The following is a 25688-nucleotide window of genomic DNA, read 5'->3' on the forward strand; positions in this document are numbered from 1 at the left end:
GCACACAGGGTTGGAGTGAATTAAGCCAAGAAAGGACTTTCGAGGCCCAGGTGCCCCCCATCCAAAACAGCAGCCACCAGCCCCCTTGTGTTTCCTGGGAATTCGGGCTCCAGGGAGACAGTGGTCACTCTTGTACAGAAGCCTGAACGTGTGCGTGGAGGAGAAGGGGGGGGGGGGTTCGTTTGTTCATTCATTCGTTCATCCCTCCATCCATCCATCCCCGTGACACATACTGAGTGAGCTCCGACCGGGTGCCAGGCACATCCCAGGCACTGGGGTCCCAAGTGCTTGCCCTCGGGGTGCTTGCATTTCAGGGTGGTGCATCTGTGGGGTGGCAGCTGTGAAGTCCTGGGGGAAAATCAGGGGGCGAAGGAGGAGGGAGTGCCAAGGGGATGGCCGTCAGTTTTGAGAGGGTGTGCTGCTTGGGGCCGGCCACCTTACCACACATCCCCAGGCCGGGAGGGGCGAGCCACGCAGTTACGCAGTTATGTGGGTGCACAGGCGTGGTCAGGGGGAGGCGCTCTTGTGCGCGGGGCAGCCAGGAGGCCTGGGACTGCAGGAGGTGCAGGCCATGCGTAGGGTCCCGTGGGCAGAGCAGGATTTACCTGGCAGCTGTGCACCCATGGCCCCAGCGAGACCCTGCGTTACTTTTGCCTTTGTCACCTGAGACAGCCCTCCCCCCGCCCCCACCACCCACCCCCGGCCGGCGAAGCATGTAAGCGTCAGGGTCCCCAAACCTGGCTTCGCCTGGCTTGTAGGTCACTGTAGCAGCTCTGGGTGTTTCCTCCCAATGACATAGGACACGGTTGGAGAGTGGCACCACCTTTCAAAAAGAGAGGGACAAGGGAGTTTCAGGAATGATGGCAGTGATGGGCCCTGGAGTTTGCAGTGGGTGACGCAGGAAGCGTTGGGACGGGCGAGACCGGACGGGGTGGGGTCAGCATTGGGGGGCGAGGGGGGCAGGGGGGCCAAATATCATTTAGGGGGCATCACGGCGGGAGGGCTGATGGAGCAGCAGGGGCAGCCCAGCTGCCCTTTGGCGATGGGGTCCCAACGCTTTGTTTTCAGACAGGTTCCCCTCGCGTTCCCCTGGGGTGTGACCTCAGGCAGCCACCCGTTGCCTCAGTTGCCGTGCGGCTCGCCCTCTTCTCTTGTTTGCTAACACCCGTGCTCCTTTGATGTCAAAAAGATGTTTGCTTCAAAGGCATTTAAATCTTTTCCTTTTCTTTTCCTTCAGGTTGAGAATCTGTCTCTGAGAACCTGAAACTTTTCCTGCCGAGACTACGCCCGCCCGCCCGCCCGCCCGCCCGTATTTCCCAGCAGCCTTCCACCCCGGAACGTTCCAGAAAGAATCCCACAGGGAGGGCGTCACCTCCCTGCTGCAGCCAAACAGACCTCACCCACCACTGCCAGGTAAGGCGCCGCCGGCCACCACGCCGATCCTTCAGGGAGGAGGTTGCATTTGTGATTGAGAAACATCTTATTGACCCAAGGGGATTGCAGGCTGGGGACTTTTCTGCTTCCTCCGTCTTTCGTGGCCTCAGGGTCGGGATGGCCTCAGGGTCGGCATGGGGAGCGTTGGGGCAGATGCCCAGGAATGTGCTGGCTTGACTTGGGAAGGGGTGCCTGCCGTCTGTGACCTGAGACGCGTCAGCCTGGGGGTAGAGTTACCATCCCAGGAAGGAAGGTGGGCAGGGCGCAGCGTCCACCGTCTGGGTTCAGCGCAGACTGCCGCGGAGGCCGAGGTCGGGTCTGCCCTTCCCCTGCCCACGTTTCCCTGCAGCCCGGCCAGCGGCTCTGGTGTCCCCACCTGGCTCCAGAGGGGACCGGACGATTGCTCCGTGACGCTTCAGCTGTACCGGGAGCTCACCCCGCGACCCCAGGGTTAGCGGGTTAGCGAAAGACCGCCCCGCAGACTCAGGGCCTGTCCCACCTCAGACGCCAGCCACAAGTTGGGGGCCACTTGGCACTTCTGATGGACCGGCTACAAAATTCCCGTGACCCTCCGTGTTGATAATCTGCTAGACTGACTCTCAGAACCTAAGAGCCACACTCGCGGCTGCGTTTCCGTAGCAAGGGACACACGTAGATGGGACCAAGTCTGCCCTCACCCTGCAGGGTCAGGACAGCTCACCCTCCCGGCACATCCACGTGCTCTCCCCTCACAAAGCTGCCTGAGCTGGGAGTGTCCAGAGTTTTACCGGAGTCCTATTATGTCATTGGCCCCAAGACTGGACTGTGTTCCCTGTCCCTCTCTCCCCTGAGCGGGGAAGTGAAAGCTCCAGCTCTGCAATCAGGGTCCCTCTGCCTAAGGACTCAAGAGTCACCCAGTCAGCGTGAAGTCGGGTGTGGGCATAACAGAGGACGTTCCCATCCCTCGGGAGTTCCAAAGGTTTTAGAGGTTACCTCCCAGGAACCAGGGACAATACCCAGGGTTATTACATCACCACGAAGGTCAATGCAGCCCGGTCCCCACGAAGAAACTGCACAGAACTGGAGGGTGGGGCTCATCCACGGCCGGGCAGGAGGGACTTGGGCCCCGCATGGCAGTCCGCCCCTGTGCTGACCCTTCTCTGGGCGGAGCAAACGATGCCCATAGGAATTCTGGGCAGAGAGCCGAGGACACAGGCTGGCGTCTCCAGTACCCCTTTAGCGTGCACGCCGTCAGCTTCTGCACAAGGTACAGGAGCCTTGCCAGGTCCGCACTGCTGCCTTTCTTCCCACGATCCAAATGGGCCCCCCCTCTGCCTCGGGGTGTCTGGGGGCCCTCTTTTTGCCTAGGGTTGATCGTGTCCCGACCGGTCCGTGTGCTGTCATTGACCCATACTCGCTGACTCTGTTGTGGAGGCTGCAGCTTGGTGGCGACAAAGCCAAGTCCTTGCCGTGTATCCTCCGCTGGGGACGAGTTGCACATCTCAGTCAGGTAGCGCTAAGGCTGTGAAGAAGGGTGGTCAGAGGCAATCGAGGGTGGTAGAGGCTGCTGTTCCCACAGGGCAGTCCGGGCAGGCCCTGGAGGCTGATGGGGGTGAGGCAGGGAACCAGCCGAGCCCTGGGAAGGGCAGTTCAGACAGAGGGCCTGGCAAGTGCAAAGGCCCTGAGGCATGTTGGAGAAGTAGCAAGAAGGTTGGTCTGCCAGGGTCCAGGGGGGAGCGGGGTGGGAGGAGATAGGGCCGATGGTGTAGGGCCTACCTGCAGAAGCTTTTAGGCCAGGGGTAAGGACTTGGGGTTTTGTCTTAAAGATGGTAGGAACCGCTGTCCGACTTCAGCTCAGGTCATGATCTTGCAGTTCGTGAGTGGGAGCCCCGTGTCGGGCTCTCTGCTGACAGCTCAGGGCCTAGAGCCTGCTTCAGATTCTGTGTCTCCCTCTCTCTCTGCTCCTCCCCTGCTCATGCTCTGTCTGTATCTCTCTCTCTCTCTCTCTCTCTCTCTCTCTCTCTCTCTCTCTCTCTGTTTCAAAAATGAGTTAAACATTAAGAAATTTGAAAATAAACGATGGTAGGAGCCACGGAAGGCCTCTGAGCAAGGGGTTGAATCAGCAGACTCGAGTTGTGTGCAGATGACATTGCCTTCTGTGTGGGGAGTGGATGGGGAAGGAGGTCAGGGCAGAAGCAAGGCCACCATAAGGAGGTTCCTGCTTGTCCCAGGGAGGTGGGGGGGGGGGCTATGCCACGGACCCAGGATGTGAAGGGTGGGTCTGGGGATGTGTTTGAGATGAGAATTTTCAACAACCACCTTTCTACACGGAAATGATTCTGTCACATCACTGCTAGACCTTCGGGGACCCCTTAGAGAGCCTGCGAAGGGAAGTCATATACTGCAGCTGTGCTGGGCAGGGGAGCCAGGCCATGCGACCGTTCCAAAAGTCTCGATCCCATGGACGTTCAGAATCCTTCGGGACCGGGGGTCCCCTCAGTGCTACCATAAAACCACCCATAGTGGACGCACAGCTTGGGGCTGACCTCAGTGCGGGCCAAGCCACCCTGGGGTCATGCACCGCCCCCTAAATCTCAGGATCTTGGGTCTAAGCAAGTGCCCGTGGCACTGCCCCGGGGAAAGAGCAGTAGAGTGCAGACCTCCTGTGGGCAGGTGACCCTTGAGAAGATGCTTTTCCTTGAAGGTGATTGCAGGGCCCAGCTTTGTGTGAAAAGGTAAATTCTTGGGGGTGTCAAAGCCAAAAGCACCAGACTGGCTGGTCCCGGCTGGCAGGTCTGGGAAACTCGGGGCTCAGTGGGGCCTGTGCAAGTCCCTTTGGGCCTGGAGCTGCGTCTCCCCTCGTTGATGCCAAGGCACACTCTGACATCGTGGAATGGGCGATGTGCTTTGGAGTCTCCTTCCTCCCCGGGGGGAGGCGGGGGGTGGGTCAAGGGGAAAGAAAGCACCAGGGGAGACTCGCGTGTCCCTGTTGTGCCGAGCAGTTTGAAGCCTGCAGAGGAAGCTGGGCTGTGTTCTGCCTTTTAGTCCACTTCAGGCGACTGGTGGGTCTCCGAAGGGAGAGGCCAGGCCCACGGAGCAGTGGTCTGGTGTGCCAGCCACTGTTCTCGAGGGGACCCAGACAGGCCCTCCGGAGGGAGCCAGGCCCACCCCTGGGCCCCCAGTGCGTCGAGCTCTGATGTCTGGAAGGAAAATCGGGAGAGGCAGCAGGCATCCCAATCCCTCCCCCTCTCAGAGGCCCCCCCCCCCGTCCGTGATTTCATGACGCCCGGTGGAGCGTGCCCTGGCCTCCGCTGGCAGGAGGAGAGCCAGCTGGGGGATGGAGGTTTGGGGGAAGCCAGTGAGGGGGAGAGGGCGTGAGGCGCTCCCGCACGCCTTCCACGGTGGTCGCCGGGGTCAGTCATGGGCAAGGTCAGTGCAGGCCTGAACCCGAAGGAGCCCGTGCTGCAGCGCGTGGGGCTGGTCCATCCCCTGGGGCTGCGGGGCCATTTAGTGCACGCAGCTCCCCGTCACTGCAGGGGCGTCCTTGCTGGCGGGGAGGGGACACCTCTTCTGCCTTGGAAAGCGTCCCATGAATTAGATCCCATTTTAAGGCTCATCCTTCCGGCGTGGATTCAGTTTGGGTTTTACTGTGTAGTAAATGCTGAGTCCCTATTGAAAACATGGGTGGAAATTAACCTGCTACAAAATGAGATTCGTTTCTTGCGTGCAGTGGTGGAGGCCTGGGGCAGATCGGTGCTTCAGGTCACTGGGGGGTGGGGGGGTGGGGGGGGAGGGGGAAGCCCGCTTACCCGTGACCTGGAGAAACTCACGGTGGGCATCTTGGCTCTTGTGTCCGGCCCTCTCCCCTCCCCCTTGCCGTTCTCTGAATCCTTCGGAACCACAACCACCCGGCCTCCGTCTGTGTCAGGTTCCTCCTCCTCCAGATGCTTTTGGATGGGGCGGGGGGGAGGGGGGGTGCCCTTGTTCTGGAAGCTGAGACACAGCAAGGCCCTCTGCCCTGACCTCTGGCCCCTCAGAGGCTGCCCCTGAAGCCTGCAGCGGAGGAGACGGTCCAGCCAGAGCTCACGCTTCCTGCTCAAGAAGAAAGGCTTTGGCCCGGCCAGAGGTGCCGCTTCAACTCCTTTAAACGCGGCCACACGTGGGGGCGGCGTGTGCCCGAGAGCAGGGGCTGCTGCGCTCGTGGTGGGGCAGAGGGCAAACGTGTCGTAACTGTGCAGCTGGTGCACGTCGGGCATTGCCCCCCTTCAGCACGAGAACCCGTCTGTCTACCCCGGCCGTCCCCCCCCCCCCCCCCCCCCGCTTGGGGACGGACCCTGGAGCTGCAACATGCAACTTCCCATAAATCATCCCCGAATGGGCGCGCTTCCTGTGCCATCCATCACGCCCCGTCTCTTGTCTGCTTGTTTTTAAAAGCTGTTAAACTGGAATCCATCACATGGCATCCTCGGGGGGCCAAGCAGAAGCAGAGGCTGCCCGCATCAGCAATATTAATGCACACAGAGCTTTCTAGAGCATCGAGGCAAATGTCCCCCCCGTGGTGGGGAGAGGGAGAGCGTGGCTTTATCTAGTTACGCCAGAAGCTAATGGGATGTTTTTCTGACACTTGGAGTTGATACATTCCTGCCACGCATGAGGAGGTCCTGGTGCTGCTGGTGGAGCTGGTAAGGCCACCTGATCGGTGCCGTGGTGTTTCCGCCTTCTCTCAGGGGCACCTGACTTCCTCCTGTACCCGACAGTTGCTCTCGAAGACCGTAGCTTGAGCCAATCTGTGGAGACACGGATCCTTCTAGGAACATCCGTGGTTCCTCTTTTCTTTCATGGCTGAATGTTTTTGGAAAGGAGGATCCGGGAAGGGTGTCGAGATCAGCTTTAATCCTCGTTTCTGGAACAGGTTCCGGGCATGTGCCCTTGAGGAAGGGAGAGGAGGGGGACCTGGAGCCCTCCCTCCTGCCTCCCCTACTCCCCTCCCCTTCCTCCATGGTTTAGCCGTGGCTGGAATCTTCCCCGGCTGTCCTTAGCATCCATGGAATGAACTCGTGCAGCTCTGTCTCTGGGAGCCCCTGTGTCTGTCCCAGACAGATCTCACAAACCTGGGGGCAGCGGGGATGTCTCATCCCACCTACATTTGGCTTCCCCGCTTTCCTTTTCTTTGCCCCATTTGTGTTGGTTGAAGGATAAACCTACTACTGTGGGCACTGGTGAGACATTTGTAAGACAACAGAAGAGCAGGACAGTGTTTTCTCCTGGTGGCTTTGGAGCCCTGTGAGTGAGCTGCCCTGGTTTGCGGGGGGGGGGGGGGGGTGCTGGATGGGTCCTGGACAGGCGCCCGGTGGGAGCATTGCCCTCCCTCCGCCCCAGGAGCTGTCCAATTAGAGCCCATTAGTCACTCAGTGTGTTGGAGCATTTAGAAACAATTAAAGGTGAGAAGAGTTTCCAGATGCAGCCTCAGTGCTGGTGCTGGAAGGCAGGCTCTGCTGTTCCTCCCCAGATGGCAGTCGTCTGGAGAGCCTGCAGCCCTCTCGCGGGAGCGGGCCTGGTCCCCGCGGCCCCAGAGCCCGCAGCCTCGGGAGGGTGAACCCTGAGGCGGCCCTGGGGCTGCCCTGACCCGGGAGCACAGCCTGGGGGTGGGGATTAAAACAGCAGAAACAGATCCTGTCACAGTGCTGCGGGCTGGGTGTCTGAAGTCAAGGTGTCAGTGGGGCCGCGCCCCCTCCCCCAGATGCTGGTGGCTGCCGGCAGTGCTTGGCGCTCCCTGGCCGGTAAACCCATCGTGTCATCCTCTGCCTCCATCACCACGTGGCTTCTCCTCCACTCTGTGCCTGCCTGGCCCTGTGCCTTCGCATGGTGATGCCCTCTGTGCGTGTGTGCTGTAAATCTCCCTTGTCCGGTGAGGACACCGGCCGTTGGGTCGGGGCCACCCCATTCCAGTGGGACCTCCTCTCATCTTCACCCTTGACCACATCTGCAAAGACCCTCTTTTCAGATGAGATCACATGCATGGGTTCGGGGGGGTCAGAGGGACAAAATCCCACCTACTGCATCTCCCAAGACTGCTGGGAGGAAAGTGAGCCCAGGCACTGAGCTGTCCCCCCACTGCCTCTGGCCCCATGGATTCCACTCAGACACTAGGATTCTCACCAGTTCTTTTATTGTTATTCATTTTAACGTTTATTTATTTTTGAGAGAGAGAGACAGACAGACAGAGCACGAGCAGGGGAGGGGCAGAGAGAGAGAGGGAGACACAGAATCCGAAGCAGCTCCAGGCTCCGAGCGGTCGGGACAGAGCCCGATGCGGGGCTTGAACTCGTGAACCACGAGATCACGACCAGAGCTGGTCAGGCGCCCAACTGACTGAGCCACCCAGGCGCCCCTCTCGTCTGTCCTTTTAAAGACAATGATGCCTGTAGGCCAGTCAGGAAGTGAAGGCCAGCATGACCCTGAGCTGTAAGACGAGCCTTCTCAATGCAACCCTTCCCCAAGCTTACAGATCCTCCTTAACCGACAGCAGGAGGCACCGGCGCCCCGGGGTCATCGGCTGGGAGCCTTGTGTCCCCGACTTGCTCTTCTCCACCCACCTCCCGCCATCCCACTGTTGACAGCGGTCTTGAGAACAAAAACCCAGAATTAAAAGGCCAGCCTCCCCCTCCCCCCAAATCTAGGCCTGAAAATGAACCGTTTTTGGTCCAAGTCTGGGTCACACGGTTTTGTTTTGCTGGCAAGGGTCTCCCTGCAGGAAGGAGGCGGGAGGGGGAAGGTGAGGGGGGAAAACCCGGGGGAGCCAGTGGGACCCTGTACGCGGGGGGGGGGGGGGGGGGCGGGCACAAGGACACTAGAGAGAGGGCCAAACGGCACTGGGGACAAGGAGGAACACACGCAGAAGACAGAGCCTGGGGACAAGCTGTCCTGATGTTTACGGATGCAAAAGTCAAACGTGAGTGAGGTGGCCTCCTGGGAAAACTTTTGTTCCTGATGGCGGCTCATCGTCTTCCTGCGAGAGGCTGAGGATCCGGATAAGGGCCGTGTCTCCAGGCTGAGCTGGGAAACGGTTGTTGCCGTCAACAGGTGCATGGAGGGGAGGGAGGGACCATCTTCATGCCCCAGGATGCTTGTCGACACCCGTGGGCACGCAGGACCCGAGGGGTCCCGTCACCCAGAGTTGCTGTGTGCAACGTGTGACTTAAAGATGTCCCAGGCGGAGCCACACGCCGGTCCCATGTCACCGATTCTGGGTTCAAACTGGGTTATGACCCCGGGGGCCATGAGGGTTTGTGGGTCACTGTTTTTTGCTGATCCCGCTGCCCGGCGGGCACCCATCTGGTTCCGTGGGACCCTCACTTTGTGTCTCTGCATGGACACGCAGGCTGGCAGTGAACGGACAAACGGACAAGCAAGGGTTTTTATGGTTTGGGAGAAAACTCTTTCTTTTAATCCAGTCTGCAAGGATACATTAACTATCCCTAGGCCTGGCGCTTTCAAAGACATCTGTGTTCTGTGGGGCAAAGAGCAGACAAGGAGGGTCAGCAAATGTCTCAGGAAGAAAAATTACTTTAGAGGTAGAGGTGGGGACTGGCCCAGCTTTCGCGTTGTGTGTGCGCGTGTAGGAGAGAAGACACAGGCAGGACAGAGTCAGTTCTCTCTGCTTCCCCGGGGTGGGAGAGGAGGTGGAGATTGGACAGATGGCGTTTTTGAGTGACCTTGTGTCGCCGGGCACTGCTGAGTGCCGCCGGCTGGAGGTGCAGGAGGCTCGTGGGGTGTGGCCACCTGCAGCTACCAGTGGGGGTTCATCAGGATGTCAGCGTTACGGAAGGCCCTGGAAGCCATCAGAAGATAGGCCCAAGTTCAAGAAAGATCAAACAGCGCTGTCCTGGAACACCTTCACGAGGGAGGCCTGGAGAGTCTGACGTATCGATGGCGTGGAGACCAGTCAGGGGGGTGTCCTGGGGTGACACGTGCACGCGGACCCTCCACCCGAGGTTCCCGTCGCTAGGTTGACGTGTGTCGCCCGTGTGAATCCTCGTGACAACCCGATGAGCTGAGTTCCCCCCAGGAAACTGAGCCACAGATGAAGGATTCGCCCAGGGTCGTCCAGACTTGGAACCCACATGGCTCTCTGGGGACAGCACTGGCTCAGCACGCCTGTCTCGAATGATCCAAGTCAGAGCTACTCGGGGCACCTGGGGGGGCTCAGTCAATTCAGCGTCTGACTTCGGCTCAGGTCATGATCTCATGATCTCATGGTCCGTGGGCTCCAGCCCCATGTCAGGCTCTGTGCTGACAGCTCGGAGCCTGGAGCCTGCTTGGGATTCTGTGTCTCTCTTTCTGTCTGCCCCTCCCCTGCTGGCACTCTGTCTCTGTCTGTCTCTCAAAAATCAACGTTGATAAAAATTTACAAATCAGAGAGCTGCTCAAGGTGAGGTCTGTGGACAGAGCCTGCCCTTGAGCCACTGCCCCTGGTCCCTGGAAGATGAGGGCAGGGCCTGGGAATAAGCACGGAGAGTCGTTTATGAGAGTGACTTCATAGCTCGTGGATCCATTCGTGAGAAATTGGGCTTTGTATCTTGTCTTTTTTATTCCGTGTTTCCCAGTAATCCCTCTCGTATGGCATCTCCGTTCCTTACGTACAGAGCCCTTCACCACAGGTGCTTTGAGCAGGCCTGACTGGAGAGGGTACCCGTCACATCTCAAATAGGCTGTGACATGGGCCAGCACGCCCAGAGCGGGTCCTGCCTCGAGAACGTGCCTCGGTGACGTCGGATGTGCGGGGGACTCTACTGTGCCGAGGCTGCCGTGACAAAGACCACAGCCCGGCTGGCCTCGTGGTTCTGGAGGCTGGATGTCCAGGATCCAGGTGGTGGCCGGGGCCATCTCTCCCGAGGTCTCTGTTCTGGGCTCGCAGCTGGCCACCTTCTCCCTGTGTCCTCACAGGGTCGTCCCCCTGTGCGTGTCTGTGTCCTGATCTCCTCTTCCAAAAGAACACCAGCCACGGGTGGGTTAATGTAATGACCTCTAAAAGCCCCGTCTCCAGATATGGTCACATTCTGAGGTGCTGCTGGGGCTTAGGGCTTGAACATGTGAGTTTTGAGGATACGCGGTTCAGCCTATAACAGAAGGGTACGTAGGAATTTCCCGCACTGTTTTTGGAATTTCTTGTGAATTGTAAATGATCTGAAAACAGTAATTTTTTTTTAAGGGTACGCATCTCTCTCCCAAAACAGCATGGCCGCTGTGTTTGTCTCCACAGGGTCCCTGAAGGCCTGCCTATTGTCCTCGGTTTGGGGGAACGGCCCCCTGGGAGGGATACCAGGTTGGCATGGCCCCAGCCTCACCCTCTCTGCTTTCTGTCCTCAGCTGCTGTCCCTCCCCCCGTGCAGAGGGCACCGGGAGGCGTGCGCAGCGGGCTCTGGGGCTGCCCTCCTTCATTCTCTGCCCATGGAGGTTCTCTTGGGTCCCTGTCTCCCCTCCTCTGCTCGTCCCCCTTCCTCTTGGGTTTTAAGGGCACCGGCTTCTGCTGCTGCCTTGTTCCCCCCCCCCCCCCCCCCAGCTCTGCACGCGGTAGGTTTCCCGAAAGGCTTTCCATAGAACGTCCCGGATACAGCGTTTGGACGGTGGTTTAGTTGTACCTCTTGGAATGCTCTCCCCTAACTCTGGGAACAGTTGAATCATGGGTCACATGTGGCCCTCTAGGTGTGACAGAGGAACCACCAGATGGGGCTGTGACAGCAGACCTGTGTCTGCACACCTTTCCTCTGTGGCAGACCCTGCCCATTCCCCACTGGGCAGGGTGTACAGACGACTTACCCGTGTGTCCACCAATCTGTGCATCCACTCGTCCATCCTTGTAGCTTTCATCCGTCCAAGTGCGTGTGCATCCATCCATCCGTCCATCCGTCCGTCCGTTCTTCCGTGCGTCTCTTACGCGTATACGTACGTGTGGGTGTCTGTTCATCTGTCCGTCTGCCCATCCCCTCTTTCTCTCTGGAAGTCTTTGTTTATTTTCATTGCTCGTTATTGCTAATATTGCACAGATGATTTTGAAAACTTCGTCCGTTCTTGATCTTATCGGGGTGGTCAGGGCAGACGATCACAGTTGTGTTTCTTTGCTGAGCTGAGGCTTATGGCAGCTCTCAGGACTCGGCAAACGCGCGAGGGCGGGAGAGCTAAGATGTGGGAAAGGAGAAGAGGAAGGAGGACAGCCAGGAAGGGACGTGGAAATATGCCAGAGGAGCCTTGTGGAGTGACGGTCGGGACTGAGGGGGGGCCTGTGACATCTGACTCTGACTTCCACGGTCTGGCCCCCGCCCCCCGGAACCTGTCCTGCCCCCTGCCTGTGTCCTGGCTGTCCCACCCACATTATTGCCTCTCCGTGGGCTCCTGTTCCCCCCTCCCCCGCCTTCCCACAGCTGGTGACTGTCCAGCTGCTCCTTCTGGCCACAACTTCCATGCCTCCACGACGGCTTCGGACGGGGCAGAGCCGGGCCTGGGCTGCAGGAGAAATCGGAGGCTCAGAGAACAGGATGGGGGAGGCCGGGGGCGGGGAGGGGGGGAGGACAGACTCTGGAGACCCCGCTCAAGGTCTCCACCCAGGAGTACTCCCGAGACCTTAGTGGAGAGAAAGACTGAATTTTGAGAAAAAGAGTAATGAGCCCGGTTAAAGTGGCCCACAGGACACAGAGCCTGGCATGGGCCGGATCTGGATGAAGTCCCACTAGATCCTGACGACTGGCCGCCACGGAGCCTGGCGGGGGGGAGGGGGGTGCGATGTGGGGCACAGGTACCACCACCCACCTTCGCAGCTGGGGAACAGCCAGGAGCAGGAGCTGCCTGGTGGGGTTTGCAATCCTTCCTTTTCCAGGCAGGCTGGCCACGGCGTCCAGCTGGGACACACTTCACGGACAGCATGTGGCTGTGTCCCCAGCATCCTCCCTGTTTGTATCAGGCCCTGAGCACAGTGGCCTTCTTTTTTTTTTTTTTTTTTTTTTTTTTTTTTTAAATTTTTTTTTTTTTTCCAACGTTTTTTTATTTATTTTTGGGACAGAGAGAGACAGAGCATGAACGGGAGAGGGGCAGAGAGAGAGGGAGACACAGAATTGGAAACAGGCTCCAGGCTCCGAGCTGTCAGCACAGAGCCCGACGCGGGGCTCGAACTCACGGACCGCAAGATCGTGACCTGGCTGAAGTCGGCCGCTTAACCGACTGCGCCACCCAGGCGCCCCTACAGTGGCCTACTTAAAAGAAGAATAAATTGGCAACACGGCATGAGATTTTCCCGCCTTTCCTTCTCCGTCTCTTCCCTCCGTGAGCCCAGCTCCTTGTTTTCTGTTCATCACCTAAGACCTCTGACAAAGACACCTTGCTTTGGGGAACTAAAGATGGGGAGAGGGGTGACCCACGGCTCTCTTAACCACATGCCACAACAGACCCGCCATGCATCTTGGATACACATCTCCTGCGGCGTGAAGGTGGGCCTGGGCCGTGCAGTTCACAGACCCCGTTTCTACACTGTCGGGATGTGGTCAACACGGGTTGTGACCCCACCTGCCAGCTTGGAGCCCCCGGAGGCCCTCCTTCCCACCTGGTGACGTCGATCCTCAAGGCAAAGGGAGCCTGGGCCTCACCCATCGGCCGCGAGACACCCCTTTTTGTTAGGACAAGCTGACCCCTCAAACCAGTCCCTGGGCCTCGTAGCAGCCACGGCTGGCCACAGCACCCGCGTCCAGGAGAAAAATGAGCAAATTCGCTTGCTTTCTTCGGGGTGTGCGTGTGGGCGTGTGGAAGGGCTTTCAGGAACATCCTCGTTCCCTGTTACAGAATAGGCTGATATTCCGAGCCCACCTTCCGGAAGCGGGGAGGGCCCTCAGGCTGCTGGCAGGGCGTCACCTGTGGTATGTCGTCAGCATCTTGAACCACTGCAGACCACTCTGCAGTTCTCCCCCGTCTCCCAGGAGCGTTCCAGATCACCGAGGTCTGGGGAAGTACGCGATGTCTCAACCCAGTGCTGGCCCGAGGGACCCAGGGCTAGGGGACGGAGAACAGCCACGAGCGCGTGGTCCCACCCGACCCCTGGCCTGCTACACAAGGGCACCTGGGGCTGGAACATTCCAGAACTGCAGAGCATCTCCGCATAAGCACTTAGGGCAGGGAGACTTCTGGACCACCCCTCAGATTTGCAGACGGAGCAGACTCCTGGGCTGAAGGATTTGGCCGGGTTGTTTCTGCGAGGCTCAGAGAGAGGTTGCCAGCCCCTGCAAACCCAGAGCTCAAAGGAATGTCTGCTCCCTGCAGGAGTTCTGTTCGGGTGACCCGACCCTCGCGGTGCAGAGCCAGCGACCCCATGTCCACCCCCCGGGGCGGGCAGACGAGAGGCCGAGGGATTCCCCAACCTCTTTCCTCGATGTGGCTCCAGGGGCCGGTCCTGGAGAGGCTGGGGGTGGTCAAGGTTGGATCCTTCTGGATGAGGGCTGGCCCCCCCCGGCTACTTCTCATGTGGTGAAGGCACAGACCCGCCTAGTTGTCATGCAGGGAGTGTTGTGCTTGAAGAAATTTAGATGTATTTTTTTTTTTTTTTTTTGCGTGTGCTTGCATGTAAATGTGGGTAGGTGCTGTCCTGATTGATGGCAATTAGCATTTTCTAACGGGAACAGATGTTCCGATTGCCAGGAGGCTGGTGCCTAACGCCCACACTGCCATCTGTTCGCCGGGCAGGGCCGGAGGAAGCGCCCCGGCCCGCGGCCCCACGGCCCCCCACGGCGGCGTGCACTCAGGATCGTGTGACATTGTTTCTGGAGGGGGGAGGCGGGGGGAGAGAAATAATAATAAAGATGTTTCCGGGGTTATAAACAGACCATGCCGTGTGTGACGGGATGGAACTCTCTCTGGTTAGCAGCTCGGCGCACTGCGTGAACGGTGGCAGTGGGGAAGGGACACATAATGTCAGCCCCGCGTCGCGTCGGTGAGGGACGGCCTCGGAGGCCACGGTGGAGGGTCACAGCGCCGTGAACCGGTTCAGGGTTCGGAAGACCAGAGGGAGGATGGAGGTGATGGAGGTGATGGGGAAGGGGACGAGGAAGAAGGGGGGGCTCCGCTCAGGGCTTGCTCGGGACCGGCAGCCGGACGGCAGCGTGGAGGGAGGGGCCACGCCGTGCTGTCCCGCGTGCTGGCCGGCGGCCTCCCCGACTGGCTGAGGCTCCAGCCCTTCCACCTGGGAGACGGGGGAAGCTTCCCTGGGCTCCTGCGAGGACTCGGGGTGAGTCCCACATAGCGTGGCCTTGGGCCCGGCGCGTCGCTGGGGCCGGCTGGCACTGGCGACCTGGTGCCCGGCTGTCCGAGGGGCCCCGGAAGGGGGGCCCTGGCCTCAGCGTGCTTGGCTCCTGGCCTTCTCCCCTCGGCCAACCCAGATGGCTCCTTGTGCTCTCCCGGTAGCTGGCAGAAACGTACTCTCTTTCTTGCTTCCTTGCTCGTTTGCTTTTTCTTGTTTCCTTTTTGGCTTCTTAAAGCAAAACAGTTTGTTTGTTTGCTATAAAAAGAGCCGCCTCCCTCCCTCCCCCCCCCCCCCCCCGGGTGGCAGTCACCAGCTTGCAGTGGGCTCCCCCCACCCCAGTCTGCAGCCAGCACCCTGCTCCTGAGGCAGATGTCTGCGGGGGAATCTGTTGCCTGTCCCCAGGCCGCCCCAACACACGTACCAGGCTTTGATGGGGGGGGCCCGGGCGGCCCAGCAGCCTCCTCTGTGGGCTGAGGTCCGCGGCCCCGCTACGCTCCTTTCCTGCTGTCGTACCCGTTCTCGGCCCTGGCGGGTGTCTTCCCCAAGCTGCGGACCGTGCAGGGTGCACGGGGCGGGCGTGGAGGCCCGTCCGCCACGGACGGTCCCTTCTTCTGCAGGCGGTCGCTGACGTCTCCCTGGCACCGTGCCTGCTGCTTTGGAAGCACTCTGGACGAGAGGAAAGAGACTCGTCCCGCCTGTGGCGCAGTGGGAGCGAGGGGCTTGCGGTGCGTCACCGGCGACGAGCCCTCCCCACCTGGGCCCAGCAGAGCGGCGGCAAACCTCCCTCCGGTATTCGGAGGCTGCCGGGGCCTCAGCGTTGAAGCCAGGAGGAGTTCGTATCTAAAGGGTGGCCCTGGGAAACGGTGTCCCTGTCGCCGATGGTGTCACTGGTTGTGGGACCGTGGCGGGAATAGTGGTGGCCTTCGTGCCTCCAGAGGAGGCGGGGGTCAGACCGCCCCTGCCTGCGGGCTGTAGAACCTCCGGGCAGCCACTGCGTCAGGTCTTGGCCTCGTCTTAGGAACACAGCCTCTCCACATGTGTCACTCGGTGTCCCCGCTTTTACTCGGCGTCGAAGTCCTGCTTCCTCTCCTCTGTGGACTTCTCAGCCGGCTCTGTGGACGTTTGGGAGGAGACTGGAGAGCATCCCTGACCTCCACCCCTCCGCCTGCTGGATGCTGCGGCACCCCTCCCACCCGGTGTGACAGGCCCCCCGACACGCCGCCCCCCCCTTGGGGGAGGGGCAATGGCCCCCATGGGGACCCACTGTTGATTTATTTTAGAGTGACTCCATTTCTGACGGCTAACGATGGGGGGTTACCGTGTCCCAGACACGCCAGCGCCACGGGGGAGTGGCTGTTGTTATTTGCGCCCCACAGAAGAGGAACCCTGGGTTCAGAGAGGACTGGGGACCTGCCCAAAGTCACGCGGCTGGTAGATGCTGGAGCCGGGGTTCAGGGTGTGGCGGACTGGCCCCCAGCCTGTGTGCTGGCATTCATCCCTCTGTCGTCACTCATCTGTCACCAGGTGGTGGGCTGTGTGTAGGAGCTTGGGAGCCCTTGCTGGATAAAGAGGCAGAAACCTCTGCCCTCGTAAGAAGGTGCCCTCTAGAAGGAGGAGGCAGATAATGAACGTGGTAAACTGTTTGGAATGTCAGCGAGTCTGTCAGTTTCCTGGGGCTCCTGTAACGAACTCACCACGGTCTGGAGGGCTTCATACAACACGTCTAGTGGTCTCACAGTGGTGGAGGCCGGAAGTCCGAGGTCCGGTGCGGGCAGGGTTGGCTCCTTCGGGAGGCTCCAAGGGAGGATCTGCTCCGGGCCCCTCTCCCAGCCTCTGGGGGCCGCTGGTAGTCCGCAGTGTGCAGCGTTGTGCCTCCGTGTCTTTACGTGGCCTTCTCGCCGTGTCTCTGCATCCAGATCTCCCTCTCCACTCTCTTATAAAGACACAAGCCATCGCACTTAGGGCCTGCTCTAAAGCTGGGATCTTAAGATCCATAGCTCCAAATCAGGTCACATTCTCAGGTTCTGGGTGGACGTGAGGTTTGGGGGGGGGGGGGGTGTGCCATTCAAGCCACTAGAGCAAGTTTTGCCTGCCATGGGCGTGCCCAAGCCGTGTGCTCGTGATGGGAGGGGTGTGCAGCGTAGACATGGGCTGTGGTTCTTCAGTGGTGAAGCTCCCCCTGGAAATGCCACCAGGGCTCAAAGAAGGAGGGACCGTTTGGAGAGGTGGCCTGTTCTCTCCACTCTCCCCTTTCCCAGCTCGGCTGGCTCTCCCTGGGAGGCAGGGGCACGTGCGCATCGTGAAACTGGACAGCGCCCATCTCGCCCGTCCCCGCCTCCCCCTCTGGCAGCCACCATTTTGTTCTCTGTGTTTATGGGTCTGTTTGTGCCTTTTGTTTGCTTTGTTTTTTAGATTCCACATATAGGGGCGCCTGGGTGGCGCAGTCGGTTAAGCGTCCGACTTCAGCCAGGTCACGATCTCGCGGTCCGTGAGTTCGAGCCCCGCGTCGGGCTCTGGGCTGATGGCTCGGAGCCTGGAGCCTGTTTCCGATTCTGTGTCTCCCTCTCTCTCTGCCCCTCCCCCGTTCATGCTCTGTCTCTCTCTGTCCCAAAAATAAATAAAAAATGTTGAAAAAAAAAAATTTAGATTCCACATATAAGTGAGATCCTATAGTGTTTTTCTTTCTCTGATGTATTTCACTTAGCATAATACTCCCTGGGTCCATCCACGTTGTCACAAATGACACGATCTCGTCCTTTTTCATGGCTGCGTCATATCCCGTTGCGCACACACACGCCACATGTTCTTTATCCATTTATCTGTCGGTGGACACGTGGGGGGCTTCCACATCTGGCCTGTTGTAAATAATGCTGCAGTAAACATGGGGGTGCACATACCCTTTTGAATGAGTGTTTTAGTTTTCTCCAGGTAAATACCCAGGGGTAGAGTTACTGGATCATATGGCATTTCCATTTTTAGTTTTTTGAGAAGCCTCCGTACTGTTTTCCTCTCTTACTCGTTCTTCACCGAGTCCCAGGCCGCCCGTGGTATTTGTGCAGTGAAAGGATGTGTCAGGCACCATGCTAGGTCCCGGGGGTCCCAGGCGAACAGGATGTGTTTCTGCCCCTGGGGAGCCTGCTGCCTCGTGCAGGAGATAGTCAGGCTGTAGCTTATCCGTCCTTTGTGCCAAGGACAGAGCTATGGAGAGGTACGGTAGATGCTTTGGGGGCCCACTGGAAGGGCTTTTCAGCCGGGTCTTGAAGGATGCACTGGAGTTTTCTGGGGAGAGAGAGGTGGCTAGAGAACGGCATACAGAGAAAAGGCATGGAGACGAGAAAGGGCACAGCTTTTTAAGAGGGTGACAGAGGCTGGCTGGAGTGTGGGAGGTAAGGCTGGGTGGCTGGAGTCTTGGTACAGCAGTCCCGTGTGCCCTACCTGGGGAGCGGCAACTGGACCTGATGCGGGTGGTTTCTGGGGAGCAGACCGTGGCAGTCGTGTGGGGAAGGATGGACCACTGTCCTTTTGGGAAGTTGCTGCCGGGGTTGGGACAGAGAGGATGGAGCTTTGGGCTCAAGTGGGAGCAGGAGACTCCGAGGCGTCGTTTTCAAATTGAGGTAAAGTTTACATAACATGAAACCAACTGTCTGTCATTTCAAAGTCAGAGTTGGTGGCACTTAGAGCCTTCGTGGTGTTTGTGGTGCAGCCATCACCTCCGCCTGGCCCCAGAGGGCTTTCTTCATCCCAGGGGGACCCTGGGATCAGCAGGGCCCATCGGCAGCCACCCCTCAGCCCCTCCCCCGTGCTGGCAAGTGTTCTGTCTCCACGGGTTCACGTACTCTGGACATTTCACATAAACGGGGCCAACGTGCCTTTCGGAGCGTGTAGTGCATGTCACCTCTTCATTTCTCTGTGTAGCTGAGCAACTCAGATGGTCCCTGGCTTCCGATGGTCCGACGTGACGATTTTTCGACTTTGCGAGGGTGTGAAAGCCACACGCGTTCAGTGGAAACCCTCCTCGGGATTTTGAACCCGGATCTCCTCCCGGGCTGGTGACACGTGGTCCGGTCCTCGGTCGTGATGCTGGGCAGGGAGCCCGGCCGCCGGTGAGCCGGCGATCACCGGGGTCGGCAGCCGGTTCGGTGACAGCCATGCTGTCCCCATAGAGCCACTGTTTGTCACCTTCCGCGCGGCATTCAGCAAATCACACGTATCGCAAGATAGGCTTTGTGCAGGATGCTTTCGCCCAGCCGTAGGCTAACGTGAGTGTCCTGAGCGCGTCGAGGCTGGGCTGAGCTGTGGCGGTAGGTCAGGTGCTTGGCATCCGTTTTCGACTTACGCTGTTTTCAATTTATGGTGGGTTTAGCGGGACCTAACCTCATCGTAAGTTGAGGAAGATCCCTATCCCTTTGTATGAATTGACCACATTTTGTTTATCCGTCTGTATGTTGATGGACAATTGGCTGCCAAGAAGCACCAGAATTTGGGGGGCAGATTCCGGCACAGAAAGCCTGTTTGCTGAATGAGGAGATAAAACTGTGGCCCCGAATCCCATAACCCTCCTCCTTAAGTCCCCTCCACACCACCAGAATCTGGATGTCCCGCTTTCACGGAACAGGTGTCCCGGTATCTGCCGTGTGTTGAGGGCTCTTACTCTCCGACCTTAGGAGCTGGTGACCAGGAGTCTCCAGAGTGTGTGGGACATGACCCTCTCGGAATGCAGAACGGCCCCACCCCTCACCAGTGTCCCCCAGCCCAGAGCTCCCGCTGCCTCCACACCATCAACCCCTGTGAGCTCTGACTGCACCGGGATCCCCAGGACTCCCGGCTCCTGGAGAGACACGGAGTCTGGCGTTCGAGGGGTGGGTGGATGGCAGAGTCCTAACCGCTCGGCCCGGTTGTCCCCCTCCAGCTGCCCCTGTGTCCCATGTGCCCCAGACAAGACGGGAACGAACACTCAGACAGCCAGCTTCAGAACCCTGCGACGCCGCAGAGGTGACACCACTGTCCCCGTGAGCCCCATGAGCGGGTCGGGCGTGTGGGATGTGGTGGGAGAGGTCCTGGGGACTTAAAACCTGGGTGCAGGCCTTGGAGGCGCCGAGGGGAGGCGTTCGGCCGGGTCTGGGGGCTACAGAGACCGTGCAGTCGGGAGATGGGGGTCCTCTCTGGCGGTGGGGCGGGCTGCACGGGGCCCTGGTGCTGTGGTGCCCAGGGAATCCGTGACTCTCACCTCGCGATGAATTCTCTGTGCATTCGGGGATCAGCCTGAGTGGCCCCGCCTTCTCCTCCCCTCCAGCCTCTCTTGATGCTGTCACATTGGGCATCAAGACGCCCGTCAGAAACCATGGGGATTTGTTCGCTAGTATGTTGCTTATCTCCACCCTCCGGACCCGGCCTCCTGAGGACAGGGCCCGGCCACCCTTGTGTGCAGACTTTGTTTAGAGCACCCTGTTTGAGAGCAGGGCCCGACCGAGTTCTCGGCTGCCCAGCACTGTTGCTGTCTGGGGCGACGGTAATTCCTCCCCTGGGCTTCCTTCCTGGGGCCCCTTCTGCTTGGGGGCAGGCTTCTGCAGGGCTGGGGGTTGAGGGTTCGGTCGGCTGGGCAGGGGAAGGCAGTGTTCTCAGATGAGAGAGGAGGGGCCGGGCAGGAGCTGCCCCAGGCGGGACAAGCCCTCTCCCTCCCTCTCTCAGCTGGCCTTTCTCTGAAGGCAGGACCGGGTGGACCAGGAGAATGGTGCGTCCTGGCTTGGGGTGAGTGGGTGTCACCTCCTGGGGGCGGCTGACCCTCTGAGAGCAAGGGCTAGGGGGTCAGAGGGTGCACAGGGGCTGAGGGGTGTGAGGCTGGCAGCTGAGAACTGCCCTCCTGGATGGCCGGTGGTGGTCGAGAGCCGTCGGTTTCCCACCCCAGGACCCGGGGCGCCCCCTCCCCGGAGCACGTGGCCTGCTGTCCACCCAGGGCTTCTGGGATGCTGGACCCGAGCCCTTGGGGACTGAGTCAGGTCGCTGGTCCCCGTCAGCCACCGTTCGAGGCCCTCACCGCACCCTGCCCCTTCTTATGAAGCTGCTGTTTGTTCCAGGTGCTGGGGGAAGGGGTGGAGTGCGTCGTGATAGTGCAGCCTCGAGGGAGGGGAGGCTCTGGATCTTTGTTGTCGCAGGGGCACTGACACATCCGCACACACGTCCGCACACACGTCCGCACACGTCAGCACGCGTTCACGCACATCAGCACACGTCTTCCCCGCGCAAACACTTCCACACATACACACGCCTGCGCACATTCGCACGTGCCCCGCATGCGTCCTCACGTTTCTGCACCCCCTGCCCACTTTCTTGCAGCGCCCCGTGGCCCCACGTCCCGTCCGTGACCTCAGTACAGGTGCAGGCTTCCCAGCATCAAGGGCATAGCGGGAGGCCTCCCCACCCTCCCGGTCCTCGTTCTCTTTTCAACACCCCCGCCTCCCGCCAGCCTCCCGTGGGCTGTCCCTGCCCTCTTCCTGCTGAGCCCAGGATGAGGGGGGTGGTCCTGCTGAGATGCCGGCCCTTCTCCTCCCCGCTGGCCACACGGCTCCCGGTCACGAGGGAGGCAAAGCACACGGCCCCAGGATGCTCCAGAAGTGGCTGGTTGTCTGTGCCTCGGACCGTTGCAGAAACTTACTCGGGTCCTCGAACAACCCCGCGAAGCAGCCCCCGTAATCACCCCCACTTTACAGACGGCACATCTGAGACCCAGAAGGTAGCGTGACTTGCTCAAAGCTGCCCACCTCCCGGGGAGCTGGGCTGCCCGGCCCAGCTCAGTGCTCTTGTCCCCATGCGCCACCCCCACCCCCACCCCCACCCCCACAGGGATGTAAGAGGAGGCTCTCTTAGCTCCGTGGGGCTGGGAGTGCGGGCCCCAGGTGCCCCTGTGGTCTGCTGACGGCATGGCCCCTACCGGGCTGGGGGGGACGTCTGGGCACAGAGGGAGGGGTCCCCCGTGGCAGGCGTCGATGCCGGGCTTACGTATTAACACACGCTATCGTGCCATCCCCGTGACAATCAGATGACGTGGGTGCCCTTCTTGACACCTGTTTTCAGACGGTGGAGGGAAGGTTTGGGGGATCAGACAGCTTGCCCAGGGTCTCACGGCAAGTGAGCAGCAGAGCAGGGATGTGAACTCGGGTGTTCCGTAGGTGCCTTCTGAGTCGGGTGTAATGGCCTGTGATGGCCGCAGGGACCTCATTAGAGGACGGTTTCCCTCCCGCCGGGTTTGATCCTAGGGTACGCCTCACCCCTGGTTCCGGTCCCCCGGTTGAGTTGCAGTCAAGGTGAGAAGGTTGGTCTCCCCAGAGGATTTGAACACACACCGCGCCAACTTCCTCCCCGTCCCCCAGATGACGTTTCTGCGTGCTTGTCTCTGGCCTCCAAACACAGCGAAGGTGACAGCTTCTTCCCAGCCCGTCTCTGCCTGTGACTGTTGCCACACTGACAGTCCCCCCTGCTTCGGGTTGACTCTAATGGCTGAGCAGAATAAATTAGCATAAAACAGTTAAAACCCAATTTCCTAATACCTTTTTTACTCATTTACTACCCAGGTGTTTGGATTCAATTTCTCGCAAATGACACCTGAACATCATTACAGCCTCCACTAATTGTGCATTTCGGTAGCAAATAGTCCTAATGACACCAGGCAGGCAGCGGGAAGGGTCTAGCCTATCTGTGGGCGGAAACTCCTGGGGGGGAAACACGGCCTCGGGCTCAGGCGGGGCCCCTTGTGCTGGGGGCGGGGGAGTTGGGGGGCCTCGGAGGGGGCTGTCCCGGCCTCCCGCCCAGGACCACCAGCCCTCACTTGGCAAAGCCCACTTGGGGCTTTCCTTACCGTAGGTTCCACTTGTCAAATTTTCTTCCCTCTTAGGATCTATCTTTTCGAACACGGGCATTGACACTAGTCTTGATTACACGTAAAAACAGCGCCTTGTCCAAAGCGGTTTCCCCGGCGGGTCTCCTGGAGCTCTGTTGTTCACCAGCCCGGCACCTGGGCTGTGGCAAGTTGCTGACAGCTGTAGTCTGGTCCTTTCCTCCCTCAGATGCACCTGGGATTCCTCTTGGAATTTTGGGGTGGTCCATTTTCCTGGACGCAGCACCCCGGGACCCAATGCCTGGTGTGGGATGAGCACATCAGCATCGACGGCTTGGGACTGCCTCTCCCTGGCCTGTTTGCTGCAGTCCCAGAGTCACTCCTGTTCCAGGCCCAGGCCTCCCGTCTCGGCCCGAAGAGTCACCTGCTCGCGACTGGAGCGGGAGCCGTCTCTGTCCCAGCCCCGCCCTCGGTTGGACAGGGAGGGTGCACAGTGTCGCACACCCCAGTGGGCTTTCACGTCCCTTGCGTCTGTGCTCAGAGTGTTCCCGCACACGCACGCTGTCTGCGCTGTTGTGAGGCCCGCACAGCTTTTAGAAACTTCCGGCTCTGGTTTTTTTCCTCCTGCCTTCCTGCAGGCCCATTACTTGCTTTTGGGGTTGGCGTTCACTGCGCTAATGTCTTTCCCTCCTGGTGGGAAACGAGATAGCTGCGATTAGCCTAATGAGTGATTAATTAACAGGCGGGCGGGCTGGATCGCGGGGATGTGCTGACCCTGCTGCAGACCGGCAGGGCTGGGGCGGCCCATCGTGGCCACTCTTGCCCAGATGCCCTCGGCTGCCACCGTGCGCAAGCCCGAGGCTGTGTGTACGCCCGCGGGCACAGGCCGTTGGAGGTCTGGGGCCCGCTGCCCACCTGGCGTCCAGAAGCAGTGTCCACCAAGGGAGGCGCCCCGTGGGGTCTACACTGGCCACGTGCAAACAGCACGCACGTGTGTGTGTACGTGTGCGCGCGCGCACGCGCTTCCAATAAGCACGCGGGAATATTCACCCGCGATCGGATGATGAAAATGATCTTAATTGGCAATTATGCAAAATTTCGAAATACCTCTGGGTGGAAAAGATCGGAGGCTTCGGGATGGTTTTTGTTTCATAAATTGGGCTGGAGTGCATGGGGTGGGGTGGCTGGAGGGCTTGGGAAATTCTCGCTGACTTCCCCGAAATGCATTGCGCGCCACCATCACTGGAGACACGGAGGGGCTGCCGCTGGCGGAGGCCGGAGGCCGGGGTGGCCGGAGGAGGGAGACGGGCGGTGAGTGACAGGTCCCCACTGCCTTCTCCGGGCTGTGTTCTGTTCTGCTCCTGCTGTAATCAAATGTTAATTTCCTTCACGGGAGCGAAAGGAAGCCCAGTGCCAGGATGGATCCGGGGCCTCCTCCCCTGCCTCCCAGCGTGGGACCAGCGTCGGGAGGTTTTGTTTTGCTCTCCCCACTCAGGGAAGACTGGGAGAAGGGCCCGGGCTTCTGGGTAACACCCCCCACCCCACCGTCCCGCAAAGCGGCCCCGCCCCGGTGGCTCTGAGGCAGGGGGACACAGCAGTGACCGCAGTGGGAGCATGCCTGCCGGCAGCCGGAGCGTCCTCCTGAGCCGGTCCACCGCCAGACTCCCATCGTGCTGGCCTGCCTCAGAGCCTCCACGAGGGGCATCTTGGCGGCTGCTGTCCCTTAGGCAGGGGCTGCCAACCCAGCGGCGAGGGTGGCAAGACCGGGTTCCTGTACTGACCCTGCCCTGGGCACAGCTTTAAGTGGAAGTGCTTCACCCCAACCCTCGAGCATGTCTGTGCCAGTGTCCTGGGGCTGCTGTTAACAGTAACCTCAGAACAACAGAAATGGAGTCTGTCACAGCTCCGGAGGCTGGAAGCCTGAGATTTGAGGTGCCTGAAGTGAAGGTTTGGGGGGGATCCCTCCCGCCTCCCAGCTTCTGGAGGCCCAGGCGCCCCTTGGCTTAGGGCCTTGTCCCTCCATCTCTGCCTCTGTCGTCACGTGACCTTCTCTGTGCGTCCTTCTCTTCTTCTGTTTCTTATAAAGATGCTGGCCATTGGATCTCATGCCACTCTAGACTCGTGTTCCAAAATGAGGTCACAGTCTAAGAGTCCAGGGGTAACACTTGGACATGTCCCTTTGAGGAACATAATTCAATCTCCTGTAATGTCCAGAGGCTTCAATTTAGGTGCCTCTGTCCAAATCGTGTCCCCCCCCACAACCCCCCTTTCCTGTAGCTGCACCTGACCCATGATAGGGCTCATCCCGACTGTGCCAGGGGGGCGCTCCGATGGGCAGCACAGCACAGAACAGAGGGAAGCCTTCCAACTGCTTCCCCACTGCCTGCAAGAAACTCCCCACGAGTCACAGGTGGGGGAGCCGGGGTGGTGGCTGAGCCAGGCTCGGGGCACCCAGTCCTGGGTTGAGCCCTTCTCCCCTTCCTGACTCAGGCAACTTCCCTGCACCTCACTTGGCCCTCCCGTACAGGGGAGATGCGCGGCAGCTCCTGCCCTGCCCGGCACACGGGAGGAGGGACGGTGCCAGCATGACCTCTGTGTTCCCACCAGTAGACACGGCCGCCCGTGGGGCGGGGCTGAGGCTGGAAGTTTAATTTCCCTGCAGCTTGGAGCCCCAGCCCTGAAATCTGCTCGAGGGCGTCTCAGAAGCTGACCGAGTCGGGAGCTGCACCCACTTGCAGAGCACCTCCCTAGACTGAAGCACCCTGAAAGCAGGTGTCCCAATTGGGCTGGGTTATGTTTCCTGCCGACGGGTTCACACTCTGGCCGCACACACGGGAGGCAGTGGCTGCACATCCATGCTGGTTCTGAGAGGATGTGGAGGTGAAAGGGAGGGGTCTTAAGGGGAGCTTTGGCCTTGGGTCCTGGGGTGCGGTGAGGTGTGTAGGACCCCAGGGTGGGACAACACCGCTCCGCTCCTCCCGCTCCCCACGACTCCGGACCAGGGATCTGCCACTCTGCTGCCTGGAGAAGAAAGAAGGAAACCTGTCCTGGGCTTGGAGCTGGGAGAGAAGCCTCTGGAGCCTTCTGGAAGTATGGGATTCTGTGTCCTGGAAGTAGTGGGATAGATGAGACAGCGCTGACCTTGCAGGCTCTCGACGGGGTGAG

At 59.8% G+C, this 25688-nt stretch overlaps 1 protein-coding gene across 3 annotated transcripts in view; it reads left to right on the plus strand.

Annotated features, from left to right (window-relative positions):
- The window catches only part of RBFOX3 (RNA binding fox-1 homolog 3), a 427350-nt gene that overhangs the window by 104749 nt on the left and 296913 nt on the right, over positions 1-25688 (plus strand). For all 3 annotated transcript variants that reach the window (XM_058704179.1, XM_058704181.1, XM_058704178.1), the window contains exon 2: positions 1238-1413. The gene's annotated coding sequence lies outside the window, so the exon portion shown is untranslated. The remainder of the gene's footprint in view (positions 1-1237; positions 1414-25688) is intronic.

The sequence above is a fragment of the Neofelis nebulosa genome, chromosome 16 (genome assembly GCF_028018385.1).
Source record: "Neofelis nebulosa isolate mNeoNeb1 chromosome 16, mNeoNeb1.pri, whole genome shotgun sequence".
NCBI lineage: Eukaryota > Metazoa > Chordata > Mammalia > Carnivora > Felidae > Neofelis > Neofelis nebulosa.